The sequence below is a fragment of the Ornithorhynchus anatinus genome, chromosome 17 (assembly GCF_004115215.2).
Source record: "Ornithorhynchus anatinus isolate Pmale09 chromosome 17, mOrnAna1.pri.v4, whole genome shotgun sequence".
Lineage (NCBI taxonomy): Eukaryota > Metazoa > Chordata > Mammalia > Monotremata > Ornithorhynchidae > Ornithorhynchus > Ornithorhynchus anatinus.
In genome coordinates this window covers 31,691,092-31,704,130 of record NC_041744.1, presented here as the reverse complement: position 1 = coordinate 31,704,130, position 13,039 = coordinate 31,691,092, and the positions used below count along the sequence as shown (strand labels likewise).

General features: G+C 38.8%; 1 protein-coding gene across 6 annotated transcripts in view; it reads right to left on the bottom strand.

The window, feature by feature from the left end:
• The window catches only part of EPHA6 (EPH receptor A6), a 371,578-nt gene that overhangs the window by 197,649 nt on the left and 160,890 nt on the right, over positions 1-13,039 (bottom strand). The gene's annotated exons all lie outside the window — the stretch shown is intronic.

Here is a 13,039-nt window from a genome sequence, read left to right as displayed (position 1 = left end):
TTAAAGGATTCAAGTAAATTTTATCTTCCTAAAGAAAAGGGTCGAGTCGTCTTTGTTCCTATTTGATTTGAATATTTAATAATAATAATAATAATTTTATATATATATATATATAATGGTACTTATTAAGTGTTTACTATGTAGCAAGCACTCTATGAAGTGCTGGAGTAGATACAGCTTCTATCTTGGAGTTTAAGGTCAAAGTAGGAGAGAAAAGCTTTCAGCAATCATTTTGCAGATGGGGAAACTGATCAACTGAGAAGTTCAGGCACTGAGCAAGTGGCAAAGCTGTAATTTAAACTCTGGCCCTCTGATTCTCAGCCCTGTGCTAATTCCATGGACCATTTCTGCAACTGAGCTCTGCCCAAAGCCTTTCAAATACAGTCTAACAAGCAGATCATGAACAAATGGAAATTCACTGAATAGATTAAATGGCGAGATAAATTTATGCTTTAATGTGCACAGCAACATTATTGCTATTCATTGATGCTTAATTTAATATTTAGAAATTGAGGGATCATTTTTAAAGTGCAATATATTTGCAATTTAAATACTATTAAAATGCTTATTTTTAGGGTAATGTGGGCTCTGGCCTGTAGTCTCTGCTATAATGTAAGCTCCTTGAGAGTCGGAATTGTATATTCTAACTTTATTTTACTCCACCACGTATTCGGTATAGTACTCTGATTTGATTATTTTAGAATTGAATGTTAAATTTGGGGGAATTCAAGAATACAGTAATGCCTCATTCTCATCCCATCACTGCAAGAAGTGTTATTTCAAGCTAGGCATATGAATGCCATGGGACCAATCCAAATGGTACAGTTGATTCCAGCTGCCTGCAACAACATTCTTCTCTATATGCTTCTCCACTGATGTCCAGAGGCATACGATTTGTAATTTGAGACACATCCTCCTTCAAGCCAAAATAAATTGTTCCTAGGCTTTCAGTGGTTGTTTACCTTTATGTGCACTGTTCAGAATTGTGTTGGTAAAAAACATGGCTTCAATTCCAAGGAATCTGTTTGGAAGACTCTGCCTGGCATTTGCTCTTAAGGATATTGTTTAAGTACTGCTAATGAAATCTGTCTACAGACTGTTTATTTCATACATGGTATAAATTTTAAGCCAAAGTATGAACACCCTAACCCATTTCTTCTCCAGCTGCAGGATGACATGAAATGGTCACTGCTCTAGGCCATAGTTTATGATTGGACTGGGAATTCCAGTTCACATTCACCTTCAGTTCGGTCATTTTGATTTTGCCAAGAGAGGAAAACTGCCAGATACCACTTTTCCAACTGAAAATTGTGATACCCAAAAAGGGGTTCATTCCTTGTCATTTTTTTTTTAACTTTAAGACAAGAAGTATGCAACTCTTACAGAATATGAGTGGGAGTTGGGTAAAGCAGGTTGTGGCATCTTTGCCCCAAACCAATTCCTCCCCAAAAGGAGGAGTGAACCAAAAAGTTTAAAGGGGAAAGAATAGTTTCCTAAGCATTGTTCTTGGTCAGACAAAGCAGCGCTCAGGTAGAGTTGCAGATGTTCTACATTTGTCACAGTTTATTGAAAATATCCAATGCAAAAGTCCATTTAAATTTCCCAAGATGACTTTATTATGAAAAACCCAGGAGAAGAATGGAAAAGATGGCATGAATGGAAAGAAAATGTCTTCTTAATATATTCAAAATCACCCAAGGCAAATTCTTGGTTAAGAGCTTTTGTAGTACAGGATACCCTAATCCTGTCAAGAGTTTATTTTGAAAGAGTGAAAATAAAAGCCTGCTCATATGCATTCTTCTAAAAGAGAAAGGGCTCATAATGAAGGAAATTCAGTAATGTGCTAGAATGATAAAAATAAAAACAATGCAAGAATGTTGAAGCATACATTTTTCAGGTTACTTTTTTATGAGATGATGCATTTATGGTAATTTTAGATATAATGTTTTATAGCTAATAAATATGAAGATGTAGAAGCTGTGTTTTCGTCTCTTCAGTGATTTCCAATTTTGAGTGATCTTTATTAGCTTCACATTGTCATTGCTTTTTACGTCCATTTTATTTGCACACATACAATAGGATAGTGTCTATGGTCCTTACTGCCACAGCTAAATATAAAAAGCATTTACTTTTAAAATGAGGTGTTCCAAACTACTTGACATTGAAATAAAATGGACTTTGTTAAGTTTACATTTATGAAAATCATTAATAAAAAAGGTATGAATGACAGAGTTAGCTAGAAAGTTACTGGGAGAGCTGACTGCTGTAGAGAAGCAGCTTTACTTCCTTCATTCTAGTTCCAGGTCAGTAGCTTCATGCCATCTATCAATTTATTACATAGGGCTTATATTCAGTAGATGAATGAAGTACTGTCATTGACTTAGGAGATGCCACAAAATGATAACAGGTTAAGTCATTATTCTGCAGTGGAAAAAGGTGAAAAATGTTGGATTTAATGGTATTTGTTAAGTGCTTACTATGTGCCAGGCACTGTTCTAAGCGCTAGGAAAGATACAAGATTATCAGGTCCCACATGGGGCTGACAATCTTAACCCCTATTTTAGAGATGAGGTAACTAAGGCATAGAGAAGTTAAGTGACTTGCCCAAGGTCATGCAGCAGATACAAGGCCGAGCCAGGATTAGAACCCTGTTCTCCTGACTTCCAGGCTCCTGCTCTAGCCCCTAAGCCATGCTGCTTCCACTCGGTAAAATTTGCTTCATCCTCTGGCAAAGGTTTCTTAATTGTTCCCTAAATTTCTTTCTCTATCCCATTTTAAGGCCACAGACACTCACACATTTCACATTTTTAAATGTTTCTATAATAATAGTGAGTGATGCCAAAATACAATTACACTCAGTAGGATTTGAGTGCCTGTGTGCCGAGTAATAATACTTTTTTTATGGTATCTGTTAAGTGCTTACTATATGCCAGGCTCTGCTTGGCACATAATAGGTGCTTAACAAATACCATCATCATCATTATTATTATTATTTTTATTACTAAGTACTGGAATAGATACAAGTTTATCAGGTTGGACACAGTCTCTGTCTACTTGGGACTCACGGTCTTATTCCTTATTTTACAGATGAGGTTACTGAGGCACAGAAAAGTTAAGTAACATGCCCATGGTCACAAAGCAGACAACCAGCACAGCCAGGATTGGAACCCAAGGCCTTTTGACTTTCAGGCCCATACTCTATCCACTAGCCCATTCTGCTTCTCAAAATAATATTGCCAAACATCTTACATTAGTTATTTTAATTTGCTCCCCACAACACCACTGCAAAATGGGGTTCAGTTATTGCCACCATTTTACAGATGGGGAAACTGAGGCATAGGGAAATTAAGTGGCTTGGGAGAGTACAACTGAGTAAGACACAGTTTCAGCCCGCAAGTAACACAAACATTAACAAAGAGATGAAGGAAAAGAAAAAAAAACTACAGCTGCTCATAAGCCAAAGTATGCAAAAACACATAAATTAGTATCTCAAGAATAAGCACTAAGTACTATGATAAAAGTTCAACTGTAAATTCCAAGTTTTATGTGATGCATTCCTTGCTTTATTAATAGTCTTGACTCCATTCTTTTCAAATATATAACAAACATCAAGGCAAAAATTCCCCAGGACCAAAATCCCACTGAGTCAGTTCTTCGTGAGTAACCTAGTCCCTTGAATGTAAATAAGGCACTTCAGGAAGTGAAGTGCCGTTAGTGAGCCCAATGGCAGTACCCTGGAATACTAACGTAAATATCCCTATATTCTACGATATCCCCTATCCCTAATCTATTGCTATGTATGTTTCCCCCTGTAGACTGTAAATTCCTTGTGGACAGGGATCATATCTACCTACCTGAGAAGCAGCTTGGCTTAGTGGCAAGAGGAGGGGCTTGGGAGTCAGAGATCGTGGGTTCTAATCTCAACTCTGCCATTTGTCAGCTCTGTGACTTTGAATAAGTCACTTAACTTCTCTGGGCATCAGTTATCTCATCCGTAAAATGCGCCCCACGTGGGACAACCCGGTTACCTTCTATCTACCCCAGGGCTTAGAACAGTGTTTGGCATGTAGTAAGTGCTTAACAAATACCATTATTATTATTGCTGTGTTCTACTTTCCCAAGTGCTTAATACAGTACTCTACAGACTGTTTGCAGTGCCTGGTATTGTTTCCTTTTTTGCTTTCTTCTGTCTCTTTACTTATAAAGCTTTCATTCAAAAAGAACCATTTCTTTCTTGAGAGAATAACTCCATGCTGATCTATCATTGGCAACTGATTTGCATTTTCAACTGGCAGCTGGTGGCTGAAGTCATGAATTTTGGCATAACTTGTAGCTTTCCGGTCTAGAAGAAGCGGTCCTTGCAGCTCTGCATAATAATAATAATAATAATGATTGTGGTATTTGTTAAGCACTTAATATGTTCCAGGCACTCCACTAAGCGCTGGGGTAGATACAAGATAACCATGCGGGACATAGTCCATGATTTCCAGGGGCTGATAAAGTAGTTAAAGTGGAAAACAAGTTTGTGGATAAGGATAGTACCATTTTGCATGGAAAAGAATGGAGGGATTCTAACAGTGTTGTGAATAGATAGGATTTTGTGACAGAATGAATATGTGGGTTGAACAAGAGAGATGAGACAAGGATAATGGCAAGGTTATTGGTTGAGAAACAGGAAACATAGTGGTGTCCTCAATAGTGATGGGGAAAAGAGAGGGGAGGGCAGGGTTTGGGTTGGAAGATGAGTTCTGCTTTGGACACAGGTCCTGGTGGGCAGGAAATGTATCTACCAACCCTGTTGTACTGAACTCTCCCATATGTTTTGTACAGTGCTCTGAACATAGTAAGCAATCAATACCATTGATTGACTGATTAAGTTTCAGATGTCAGTGGGAGACCCAAGCAGAGATGTCCTGAAGGCTGGAGGAAATGTGAGACTGCAAATGAATCGATATTTACTGAGCACTTACTGTGTGCAGGGCACTGTAACTAAGCACTTGAGAGAGTCCAACACACCAATATGATAGACAGATTCCCTGCCCAGAAGGAGAGAGTTCAGGGATGGAGAGGTAGATTTAGGAATCATTCATGTAGAGATGATAGATGAAGCATGGGAGCAAATTAATTCCCCAAGGAAATGGGTGTAGATGGAGAATCAAAGCCTCGAGCCACTCCCACAGATAGAGGGTGCGAGGCAGAGGAGAAGCCTGTGAAAAAGACTGAGAAGAAGCACATAGAGACACAGGACACCAGTCCTTTCTGCTCTTGGTCACAACCAACTTCTTAGACTGTGAGCCTGTGCATGTACTAGATTTAATTCTCTAACTTGTTTTTTTGTTTCCCAGTGCTTAACACACAGTAGATACTTTGTTTATGGTATCTGTAAAGTACTTATTATGTGTCAAGCACCGCTTTAAGTTCTGGAGTACATACAAGTTACCAAATCAGACACAGGGGTAGCATGGTACAGTGGATACAGCACAGGCCTGGGTGTCAGAAGATCAAGGGTTCTAATCCCAACTCTGCCACTTCTCTGCTGTGTGACTTGGGGCAAGTCACTTCATGTCCCTGTGACTCAGTTATCTTATCTATAAAATGGGATCAAGACTGTGAGTCCCATGTGGGACAGGGAATGGGTCTGACCTGATTATCTTGAATCCACCCCAGTGCTTAGTACAGTGTCTGGCACACAGTAAGTGCTTAATAAATACCACAATTTAATAATAATAAGTAATAAACTTAATAAATTCCATTACTATTAGATGTGGAGTTTCTATGGGGCCTATTTTAAGAAATGGACCACAATTTTAATGGAACGCACAACAAAACTTGTTAATTTTGTAATATGCAAATCTAATAGGCAAGAAAAGAACAAACTGTCCCTTCTGATAACATTTAAACTCCAAACAGTTAATACAAAATGAATGATGGCAAATTAATCTTTAAGCATATATATATATATATATGGACAGTAAAAACAATGTGCCTCATTCATGTTGAATAATGCTGTTTACTGATCACAACTGCAACACTAAGTGTCCTAATTATTACCATTATTATACAATTGAAGAAACTCAGAATTTATGTCTCTGTGCAAGAAAAGTCATATGGCCATAACTGCACCAGAAATAATTATATTCCTATTTTAACCACAAGTGGGTTCTGGGAACTCCTCCTATTTTTCTTGTTATGCTACAAAATACTTATACTCCACAGTGCTGAATTAGCACTTCTAAAATTACTGTTTTTTCTTCAGGGTATGCAATCAGCACCCGCAGACTTGGTGAAGCTGCTTTCAGAAAAGCCAATTCAGCAGAGTAAGAGAGATGGTAAGCGGAGCATACAATTGAAGTGTGTGAACAATGAAAAAAAGAAGAGAAATAAAGTGAGATAAAGAATTGAAAGTGAATAATGGAGAATCAGAGGAGGGGACAGGAGGATTCAAAATAAGTGGGGTTGAGAATTGGTGACCAATTAAGAAATAATAATACTATCAACCATCCAAGCCAGTAGTTTGAAAATAGAGAGACTGCTCTCATGATTCAGCATTGATTCTTGCATTTAAAATGCCTAGGGAAACAGTGAAGAATGGGTTTATAAACACATTTCAAATCTACACCAATATGAGAAAGATGAGGACACTAAAGTAATAAGCCTCATATTTCAAGGCAACAGTTAACCAGATAACTTCGTCAAGTAGGAATATGATCCATACTTCCCTATGTGCCTAGGCACAATAACTTGGGCTCCAAATGGAGTTTAATTTTTTTCCCTTTCTGAATTAGCCTATGGTCTCATTTTTTAAAAAGAAAAAAACAGATAGAATCTACTAGCTTTAAAGAAACGTTATTTTTGTTGTTCTAGGTATAAGAATACATTTACTAGGAAAAGACTGGTTTAGGGAAGCAGCAGCATGGCCTAGTGGATACAGCACAGGCCTGGGAGTCAGAAGGACCTGGGTTCTAAACTTGGCTTGGCCACTTGTCTGCTGTGACCTTAGACAAGTCCCTTAACTTCTCTGTGCATCAGCTACTCCATCTGTAAAATGAAGAATAAGACTGTGAGTGCTTAAAACAGTGCTTAGCACATAAGTGCTTAACAAATACCATTATTATTATTATTATTCTTATGTGGGATGGGGACTGTGTCTAACCCGATGATCTTGTATCTACCCCAGCTCTTAGTACAGTGCCTCGCACATACTAAGCACTTAAATAGCATTATTATTATTAGTATTATTATTAATCATACTAAAACAAACCTAATTCAGATAAATGGAATGGAAGACTTAGGCATCTGATTCACATGCTCCTTTGAGGGGGTTGGGTGGCAATTTCCTCCATTCTCATAATGTCTGCAGGAGCCCCATGGTCTCCATATGCCCACAGAAAAAATCCCTATGCCTTAAGGAGATGTTTAGCCAGACTGCCAGGACCATACAGCTGCTGTTCCACCACAGACTATTCCCAAATTGCACATACATGTGGATAGCATTGCTATTTGGAAGTGGTGTGGCACAGGCTGTGTGTGCCATCTCTTTGTGTGTGCAAATGGGAGCGTGTGAAATAAAAGGAAGGAGGGGATCCCTTGTGGGATTTTATAAGGGGCAGAACTAGATTCCATTTTCAACATAGCAGCTTGGGAGGCTTCTAGATGTGAACTATCTTTTGCTAATTAAAATTCCTTGAATTTATAAGGCATTTTTACATCTATGATCTCATTTCAGAGTACCAGGAATGAAAATTAAGGCCTAAAGACATTTAGTAGCAGGAATGCCTGCCAATTACAGGGGCTGGGATTCAAGAGACAAGTTCTAATACCAACTCTACTTTCCCGTTGGGGGACCTTGGGTACGTCACTCAGCTTCTCTTTGCTTCAGTTTTCTCAGCGTAAAATGGAGACTAACTACCTATTCTTCCTCCTCCTTAAACAGTAAACCCCTTGTGGGCCAGGGGCTATATGTTACCTGATTGTACTGGATGCATCCCAGAGCTAGGTACATAGACAGACCTTAACAATACTACAACTACTATTAAAACTGCCTCCTGTGGCCAAACTACAGAGTTCGCTTTTGATATTTTGCTCATTTTTCCTGGCCAAAGGGAAACTGCTATACTGTATGGAAAAGAGGAAGGCAGAAGAGAAAAGAGCCATGGAGAAAATCATGGCAACACTGGACAGAAGAAGTCAGGGCCCAGTGCTCCCCTGGCCGGCTTCTCTCCAGGTCTTCTACTTTTGGATGCTTAGTCAGAAAGGTATCTGCACATGTGAGAATCATTAATGAGCAATCATCATTCTTGCCTGGAGAACAGGTCACAGCTATTAATGAACTGAATCTAGATTGATTTCTGGACAACGTATCACGCCGAAATCTCCAGTCTAAATTAGAAAAATTCATTTTTGCCATGTTGATCACTAATTCTTGCTTCACTAAGAGATACAATGAACCATTAAAGTGGAGGAATTAGCCTTTGTGGTGGTAACCATGGGAACACATCTCAAAGTGTGGGGACAGTCAACCCTTTTCCCAGCCACTGGTCCTGCCTCCTTGCCAGCATAACCATCTGCATTCACAACACACTGCAGATAAGGTAGGTGCTAGACTGCACTGGGTGGGGAAGAGCAGTATTTGGGCCAGCTGGGTGAGCACTGGGGATGGAATGCAATGAGATGGGAGGGGTGCGATGTATAGCTCCCCAAGAAGCTTACACTTTAAGCACCCAAAAGAAAATATGCCTGACTTAAAAGAAACGAGACTGTGAAAGAGTAAATATTGTACTAAACATGGAAACAATCAACTACTAGTACTGGAATCATGGCATTTCATTGTCCAGGAAGTGGTAATCTACACTGTCTAGTTCTGGGAAGGGGAAAGGGGAAGGGAGAAATACAGGAGAGGGCATTTCTTTTTCCAGTTTTTTTTAGTGGAAGAGTTGTTTCTGGAGGATTTTTCCTGTTGATTTTCGAAGTGCAATTCTATGGAGAAAATCCCGAGAAACAACATTCATTTTACAAAGTCACTGTAGAAAGCTTCCTGCCCCACCTACTCCCCACAAGAATGTTGTAACCAGAAAAAGATAATCTATGTTGTCTTCCTCACATTATCAGTGTTCACTGAGTCCTCCCAGTCACAAAGGGAACTACTGCCCTGAAAAGATGCAAAGAGGAAAATTTGGGGTTGTGTGAAGAATTCTTTGAATCCTTATCCACAGTTCTTCAAAGATATAATGTCTCATCAAAAAATGATCACCAGTGAAGCTATTCAGATAGAAACAAATAGCTACTTTTAGGACTGAGCTTCTTATGGTTCTTCTCACCCAGTCATCTTCTTATTGGACAACTGGAAATTTGAATCAATAATTTATAATTGCTTTAGATTGTGACTAGGAGGTTAATGCTATGACAAATTTGCAAGGAACAAAATTTACCATTTCATGAAAATGCCAATATACTGTTTACTGTTCAAAAAGAAGGTATCAGTCACTCTTTAAAGATTAAATGGAATAGAATGTTGACTCAGATAACTTTTTTTCCAGTGGAAATGCTTCTATGACTTTAATTATGACACCACAATATTTCCATAATTAAGGTGTTTGCAAGTGTCAGGGTTGGGTATAAATGTTCAATTCAAATTGTAACCTTCAGGAATGATACTCATTATACCAAACAAAGCTGTTCAGTTTTCTTTCTCACTCTGCAGTGCTAACCAATTTATTTCTGTAACATAAGAAGATCAATCTCCCAGTGGCATCCTTCCGTTAATGACTAACGTTAAAAGACTTCATAATTGCTGAAAATGCCAACCCTTCATTAGGACATGATGTTAAATCCTTGACAACATGTAGCAATTCCATTGGTAGGGTGTAAATACTAAGCATCACATATTTCTTTTTGATGGCAAATTTTCTGTGTTAAAGCAGTTGATTTTTCATTATATAAAGTCCTTGACTGCAATGACCTGATAGGGACCAAAGTCACTTTTATTTCCAGCATCAAAAGATGCCATTTGGAATTGATATTTCTTGTCCCCAAAATGTTGTCTGTTAGTAGGGTTGCCTAAGAAAAGACTACTGAGCCATACCATCTCACAGATCTTACCAAATGGAGAAAATATTTCCTGATGCATGTAGGGTAATGATAACTGTGGTATTTACTGCTTGCTATAGCACTTGCTATGTGCCAAACACTGTACTAAGTGCTGCGGCAGATCCAAGAGAATCACGTCAGTCACAATCTCTGCCCCATATGAAGCTCAGAGTCTAAATAGCATGGCGAACAGGCATTTAATCTCCAATTTACACCTAAGGAAATAGGCCCAGAGAGGTTAAGTGACTTGCTGAAGATCACACAGCTTCTGAAGACCCAAAAAGCTAGTTTTCACATACATGAAATAGTCGTAAGGATCCAATAAATGGCAGTGCCAAAGATTGTCACACATCACATTCTTAATACAACCCTTTTTAGAAGAAGTTGCTTGGGACAAGTCTGCAAATCTCTGTTAGATTGGGCTTCATTACATTACAGTTAATATTTGAAGAGAGGTGTGGGTTCAATCCAGTCAAAGGTCCTGTTGGTGGTTGAAAGGAGTTGTAGGGAAAGAAAAGTGAAATACATCTCAAAATATACAAATAGGTTGATTTACTATACTTCCCAGCAGTGAGGAGCTGTTTTGGGCCAAGCCTTGACTTTTTTTTTGGCTCAGACTTTGCTGGAAGCAGCAGACCCTGTATTTTCTACTACTGCTTTAGAATCAGGCCTCCACATGATAAGATGCCTCTTTATCACCCAATCAATTCTTGTGGGAAATCAATGAGGGACTGGCTTTCTTTCTTTATTTAAATAAAATTGATTTATTTCTGAGTTTCATGGTTTGAATCTAAGTTCTTTCATAAAATTTTTATAAGCAAAATATTTTCCTCATGTAAGATTATGACTTCCAACTGACAACTATGGAACAAAGATAGACATCTAAAAAATGTCATGGTAATGAATGTAAAAACTGAATACATAATTAAGGTGCTTACCCAAGCCCAGACCTACATATTTTCGATACAATGCCCTTAGATACCAATGGACTCCACCTGTAAACTAATAATAATATTCACATTTAAGTGTTTACTTCGTACCAAGCGCTGTTTTAAGTGCTGGAGTGGCTACAAATTAATCTGATAGGACACAGTCCCTGTCCCCCATGGCGGGACTCACATTCTAAACAGGAGGGAGATGAGGTACTGAATCCCCATTGTACAGATGAGGAAACTGAGGCACAGAGAAGTTAAGTGACATACCTAAGATCACAGAGCAGGCAAGTGGTGGAGCTGGGATTAGCACCCAGGGCTGTGCTCTTTCTACTGGGCAAACTGCCTCTTATGACTATCCAATACGAATGCCTAGCTCTTTAAACATAGGTATGTGTTTGAATTATAATAACATTAATTTGAAGGACAATCAAGGGCATTTAATGAGTGCTTACTATGTGCAGGGCACTTGGGGGAGTACAATATAAGAGAATTAGCAGACATGTTTCCAGTCCATAACAAGCTTACAGTCTAGAAGGGGAAGACAGACATTATACAAATCAAAAGTTGATAACATTTAAAGATATACACATAAGTTCTATGAGGGTGAGGATAGTCAGACTGAAGCAACAGCATATACAGTAGAGATGGAGATTCTATACAAGAAGCTGCTCAAAAATGTCTTGTCAATGATGCAATAATAGGTCACTGCCTAATTCAGATAGTATTTATCTGAAACCAACTTTCTGAACTTTCTTAAACCAATTTTCCAAGGTCCCCAATTAATCAATCATATTTACTGAGCACTAACTGTGCTTAAGAGAGCACACTAACAGTGTCCGTAGTCATGTTCTACTCCACTCCAACCCTCTCCGGAAATTAAATCTGAAACTGTTGACTCCCTTTATTCAAATTAACATGCACTTCTGATCAACATAACAGGGCTGTTCCTTTGAAATAGTCTCAAACCTTCAAACTCGGAAAGCCAGTATCCAGTGTATGAAAGAGTTGACCCTAATTCAGAACCAATTCAGATTCTCATAATGTGTGCATTTCAGAAAAACTGTAATAAACACTTAATTTTTTCATAATGATTAAATTTGAAAAATGTTATCAGCCTTGATTAACTGTAAACATTTCCTAAACTGAGTATAATTTTAATCATTGGACACTTACATCTTAAATGATAAAACTACAATGGAGTTATCAGGCACTGTGGCATGATTAAAAACCACAAATAGGAGAATGAAAAAAATCGAAAGAGTAGCAACAAAGGCAATTATAAAACTCATAAAACTACACCTGATTAATGTCAGGAAGCGCTGACTGATCGAATAATTTCACTTTAATGCCATGCTTTTTCCAATCAAATAAAAGATATGAAAAAATACGAAAAAAATCATGTTAATTTCATGTATGAATGAAAAATACTCCCAAAGGAGCACAATTTGATGTTATATTTATGGCAGTATAATTATAATGTTATAATTCATGCTTTATGAAGGATGTTAGTCCCTTCACAAGTATTTGAGTTTCAAGAGTTCCTCCTCTCTCGCCCGTCTCTCTCATTCACCCCACACATCCTATCCGTTACCAAGACCTGCCGGTTTCACCTTTACAATATCGCCAAGATCCGCCCTTTCCTCTCCACCCAAACGGCTTCCTTACTGCTACAGGCTCTCGTTATATCCCGGCTAGACTACTGTGTCAACCTTCTCTCTGACCTCCCTTCCTCCTCTCTCGCCCCGCTCCGGTCTATTCTTCACTCCGCTGCCCGGCTCATCTTCCTGCAGAAACGATCTGGGCATGTCACTCCCCTTCTTAAACAACTCCAGTGGTTGCCTATCGACCTCCGCTCCAAACAAAAACTCCTCACTCTACGCTTCAAGGCTCTCCATCACCTTGGCCCTTCCTACCTCTCCTCCTTTCTCTCTTTCTACCGCCCACCCCGCACGCTCCGCTCTGCCGCCCACCTCCTCACTGTCCCTCGGTCTCGCCTATCCCGCCGTCGACCCCTGGGT